General features: G+C 38.3%; 1 long non-coding RNA gene across 1 annotated transcript; it reads right to left on the bottom strand.

The window, feature by feature from the left end:
- Positions 1–109: 109 nt before the first annotated feature.
- On the bottom strand, positions 110–2,065 carry LOC117294980. Its single transcript, XR_004519604.1, has 2 exons — positions 1,479–2,065; positions 110–610 (listed from the first exon to the last, which is right to left on the bottom strand). It is a non-coding gene; the product is annotated as an uncharacterized LOC117294980 (long non-coding RNA).
- Positions 2,066–5,894: the final 3,829 nt, after the last annotated feature.

Here is a 5,894-nt window from a genome sequence, read left to right as displayed (position 1 = left end):
TGTTAATCTTACGACTTGAGTTGAGTCCCAACCTTGCAACGTAACATGCAAACCCTAAGATTAACGTTTCGTGAAAACGGCTCCAGCTTTGCAAGTCTGTTCGATTTCATGTGTCACAGATTAGGAAGTATGTATCTGACGATTCATAACATCATGTGATTCGCAGCCATGTTCTTTCTCGGTTAGATTGTTGTAATGGGCTGCTTACAGAAAACCCACATGCATATTTTAAAAGAGACTTCACAGTTTGCAGAACTGGGCTGCTCGTGTTATATTTAGGTTAAATCGCCGTCGTGATGCCTTGCTCCTTCTAAGATCGCTTTATTGGTTACCAATTAAACAGAGGATTGCAATTAAGATTATTTTATTTGTATGAACATTTCTTTATAAATCAGGCACCAGAGTAATTTAATGAGTGTCTTGAGTTGTATCAGTTTCACTCCATCTTCACTCCAATGCAGATCCATCTCGGCTAACTTTTCCCATGACTCGCAGTAAGGCAGGAGATCAAACTTTCACAGTTTTTACAGCAGCTTAGGGGTAGGGGTGGAATGAACTTCCTTCTTAAACGAGGAGTGTTTCCCTTGCACTGTCAGGCTGCCATGTGACCCTGTGGAAACAAGAAAGAAACACACAATGTTGACCTGAACTTATGTTGATTGTGTAATACTATCCGTAGTATGATAGGCTAATACTTATTGCAAGCAAATAAGTTAACGTAAATGTCAGAAAATTGTGTTGTTAAAATCACACATGAAGATACCATTTTTCACGTCAGGTACCTCTCTGTGCAGACGTCTTACGTGAGCATGAATTAAGCCCAAAGTGGTGACGTCACCTAACAACACAATGTTTTGACCTTCACGTTCACGTGTTTGCTGGCATAACATGCAGCTAATAAAACCTACCTAATACGTACGGGCTAAAGTGAGGTTCGAGGCAACACCATCACAAATAAAGACTCTCATGTAATTTCAAATCTTATTTAAGTTTTAGTGTTTAAATTTTTTAAACATTTTGTTATTATGTTTTGTTATTGTTTCTAAAAAAAACAACAATTATGTTTAATTATAAAAACCAACAAAAACAGTGAATTTGGTACTTTTTGCATTGCTTGAGACTCTACTCTCTAGATACAAAAGTTCCAACAACAATGCAAAACAAGTAACCTTGTGTAGAACTAGAACTTTAGAAGTAGGGGCTCAATTTTAATAACCTGTGTGTGTCGGTGCAACCGCCACTGACGACAGTGCTTTTTGTGGAACCATGGAGGTAGAAACTACCTCCATGGTGGAACCAGTGAGTTATATGAATAATAACACGTTTTGTTAAGTTTTACTTCAAAACAAAACTTGTTCTTTTAAGTAAGAAGCCCCAAACCAAGTTACCGGTAACTCCATGGAGGTAGATTTTTGCAATATTATTTGTCAACGCAAATTTATTAGTAGTTTAATTAAGAAACTTAACAGCAAGCTCACCTGTTTTGATTTCATGATGCCAACACAGTATGCACCAACCATATCACCACTGCCTTGAGCAAGGCTACTGATTACATCGAATATTCGGCCGGTGCAAATCATTTGTTTACAAAAGTGTCATTGCCTTTCATCAATCAATACACGCTGTGTGCAGTGTGTGTGTGTTGGCATGATGCATACAAATGGCGGCTTCTTCTTCTTCTTCCTTGCGATGTCGTCGACGTGAGCAGATCTCTTGCATGTTGCATGCCTTGAGAAAACTGGCTACTTGACAGCTGCTTCTATATCTTGTTCTTCAAGTTTATCAGCCAAGTCAGACCAAGTTAAGACGAAGTTATTTATTTAATATGCACGTCAAAGTTCCCGATGAAAATCCGTACTCAAAAGTACAACCATACACACACGACGTCTAGTGTGTAGGCATAAATACACGCTGACAGGTTTGTTGATCGTTCATTCATACACATGTGACTTCCCGAACCCATCCAATACAGGGTGTACTGTTTGATAGCATATACATGTTGAATATTCATTGATTTAACGACATCGACCAATCAGATGCGTCCGTACGATTTCGGCTGAAGTGCCCATAGGCTGTGCACGTACAAACTGCTGACAACTTGTACAAGTCGTTTTAAAATGAGGAGTCGAAATCGGGGAGCCATCAGTTCGCGCGAGAGCAGTGAGTTCGCGCGAGAGCAGTGTTGTCGGGGGAGCACTATCTCAGCGCGTGGGGCCGATTTAACGACTTGTCCACAAGTCTATGGATGTCTGTGCTTAGAAATGTTTGTGTTTTTTTTTTTAAATCCGTTTACAAAAGGAGTCATTGGAATGTTTGTGCGCATCCAATTAGGTCATGTCACGGCCGGGGGGCCATGGTTGTACACGGTGTACACACTTACGTAATGGGTTTTACTTACCTGTGTATTAAAAACACTGTTGATTAAAATGGACGCCATCTGTTTTACAAGTACTAAAAAACGGTAATAACAAAACAGCTATGATTTGGTTGTTCCTGTATGTATATTGTCCAAAATGTTTGAAATTTTAGGGTTTGACATTATGGACAAGGCATCCCCTCACAATTTTTGCAAGTAGGTTATGGTGAAACAAAATACATGTCCATGGATTTGGAAGGGGGATTATAAAAACTGTGCTTGCAATTTTGATGTATTGAGAAAAGTGAATAGTATATTTATCTCCATACATACCGTTCTCAAATTACCAAATACAATAGCGGCGGCCAGTCCAAATGGTGGTGGTGCTGATGGATGGGAGTGGTGCATATTTCATAATTCCTCCCAAAAGAATTTAAAATACGACATCGTTTTGTAAACAATGTTCATTGGCCAATTTATCAAAACATCCTACCATTATTAAGCTTATTAACCATGTCTGGGTGGGTTAGGGTGGGACAGGGGGGGGGGGGGTGCTATGCTGCCTTTTTTATTTTAATTTTATTTGATGTCAATCAAAACGGTGATTATGATTTTTGTGTGGTGTTATAATGGGCCAATGTAGTGCGAAATGAAGTGCTCATGTGTGCAATCAACCGCCCTACCTTAGTCTCACACACAACCAACGTTCCGATCTATGCACGGCAAAAACTGTACACGCTTGTAGTGAACGAACGTAGCGGGCGCTGTTTCTCTGATTTCCGGATCAGGAAGGGTTTGTTTTTCGTTTCTCTTTTTGGAAGATTAAAAAACGGTCATAGGTTTTTTTCTTTTTCCTTTTTTCCCGTTTTCAAGTTTAAAAAACGGTTAAGGGTAAAGGGTTAGTTTTTTCCCTTGTTTCATTTGAAGATTAAAAAAACGGTAAATATGTTCAACGATTTATCTGTTGGTCCCCAACTGTACCTACGGGTACCAGATTAGTCTTGGTTCAAGAGGGCGCGCTATCACACCGACGTGTTTTAACAAGACTAGAACCAGAATTCATGTCATATTTCGTTTTCAATAGGGACCTTTTATGCCCTATTTCGGCATAATCAAAGAGATCTAAATAAAGTTTTAAAAAATACAGACTGTTCCCCGCTTCCCTGTCCAGTTTCGGCTTTATTCACAAAGATCTACATCGTTGTCAAAAAGATTGAAGACTCTAACGCCCTATTTCGGCATAATCACAGAGTTCTTAATAAAGTTCTGAAGGATTTAAATTGTTCCCTGTTTTCATGTGCTATTTCGGCTTCATGACAAAGATGCAGACAGAGAACTTTGAATCCTTTTTAGGAACTTGAGTAAGATATTTGTGATAAAGCCGAAAAAAACCCATGGAAACAGAGAAGTATAACTCTTTGAAACTTGATAAAGATATCTGCGGTGATTAAAGGCTCCGGACACCTTTGGTAATTTTCAAAGACCAGTTATTATTTTGAGTAAATACGAATAGTGTCCAGTGCCTTTAAAAGAAATACAACAGATACAAAACAGCCACATGACTCTCAAGTTACGCATCCTTGGTATACAAAGGGAATATGAGGGGAAACTCAAACTTCAATTATAAAAACAACATCAAACAAAGTGTTACGGTTGGATTTTGTATTTTTTTTTTAATACACATGTACATTAATTTGTTTTTAACAATCTATTAACATACCAATTTAATCTAAATACAATCTATATAAGCTTGGGAAAAAAATGCCCCACTTAAATGTCGGGCTGAGGATAAATAAAAAAATAATAACAATAATATATCTAATAAACGGTCATAATTTAAAATACGGCTTGGCAAACATCCTCTGTTTAACATGAAGAAATGCAACTGAAGAAAAAAAAAACCTAAAACCAAATATGTTTATTTTTTTAACTACAATTTCTTGACCCTTTCTTTAGACTCTGCACTACGTAGAACACAAAACATTTTGTTGTTTTTTTCTCAAAAGAAATAAACCTTGTTTCAGCAAGGATTGTCCAGTCCAAAAAATACTCCACCCAAGTCAAACTTGCATTACAGAAATGAAACACCAACAGTTCATTCTGAGCAGCAGAATAAAATGATGGCGCTGAAAGAAAGCTGTCCACTTAAGTTATAATTCTGTTTTCATCTATACAGGGCCCAATTTCACAGAGCTGCTTAAGCAAACAATATAGGCTAAAAGATTTCCTGCTAAGCAAACAAAATAAGGCATGATACCAGTCACAAATTGTACATGTGACATGGTATTTCGGCTGGTAACCATATTCTGGTAAGCATATTGTACTTTTTGTGCTTAATCAGCTCTATGAAATTGGGCTCAGATTTGACCACTAATTCGACACTTGATTGGACAGCTATCACTTGTAGTAAATTAATTATTAATGATCATTCTTACGATGAAGCTTGACACTCGAGTACAAATCACAAGAATATACCTCTTTGAGGTAATGGGTACATTGAAGTATGTTAAATAATCAAATGTGCAAGCCAACTGTTCAACCTACTGGATGGACTGCCTTGAGCCCTGTTCACACTGTATATCTTATCCCAGTGGAACACAGCCCTGGGAAGCCCAGAACTGTTTTTCACCCCAGGGGTACCCCAGAACTGTTTTTCACCCCAGGGGTACCCCATGGTACTTTCACACTGTGTCCCAATTATACAGGGTTGCATGATTCAAGAATACCCAGGCCTGCACTTACCCCTACTCCGGAGCAAGGGTGGCTATCCCCAGGGTATGGCCATTTGCCAGGGCAGACAGAGGGTGAAGCAATCATAGTGTGAAATATTGATTGTATAGATTTTGATTGTACAGTGCTTTAAAGCAATGCCGGCACTGCTTCTTTTGAATTTGCAGAGTGAAATCCCTTAAAATGGCCATTACAAATTAACAACTTTGGTCACAATTTTCTATCATCAAGCAATGTATAAGCTATATTACACAATTAAACTCCCAGAAATGTTTTCTTAAAAAGTAGGAACTGCTGGATGATCAGTTGGTGTGTAGATGGCAACATCTACAGGACAGGTTCAGAAACTTCTGTAGAATTCTTAATGCATCACAACACAGACTCGATGCATAAATGATTTAAAAATACCTTATTGCGGTACACTCGACCACAAAACAATCAAACTGATTTAGAAACTGCTTATTTACCTTCAGGTAGAACAGACAATCCCACAAGACATTCACTGACCAATCTGGCTGGGTATTTGATAAATGTCTACATGCTGCAAGTGGTATTTCTGCATACTGCATAGTTGTGCGGTAAACAAAAAAGATGGTACTCTTTTCACTGTGTGATGTCATTTTACAACAAAACTTGAGCAAGTTTTAGGCGAGTCTCAAAATTACATCTTGCTTACAGTGATTATTTGCAGACGATAGCCTGAACTCTGATACCAGATATATTTTTGCTATCTGGTGAGGTTTGTGGTAGCACCATGTGTAAATCTCGTTTGAGTAGTGTTGTTTCTGAAAAGAACCGGTGGTTGACA

The sequence above is a fragment of the Asterias rubens genome, chromosome 9 (assembly GCF_902459465.1).
Source record: "Asterias rubens chromosome 9, eAstRub1.3, whole genome shotgun sequence".
Classification (NCBI taxonomy): Eukaryota; Metazoa; Echinodermata; class Asteroidea; order Forcipulatida; family Asteriidae; genus Asterias; species Asterias rubens.
Note: the sequence above shows the minus strand (reverse complement) of the source record. Positions and strands in the feature narration are given on the sequence as shown.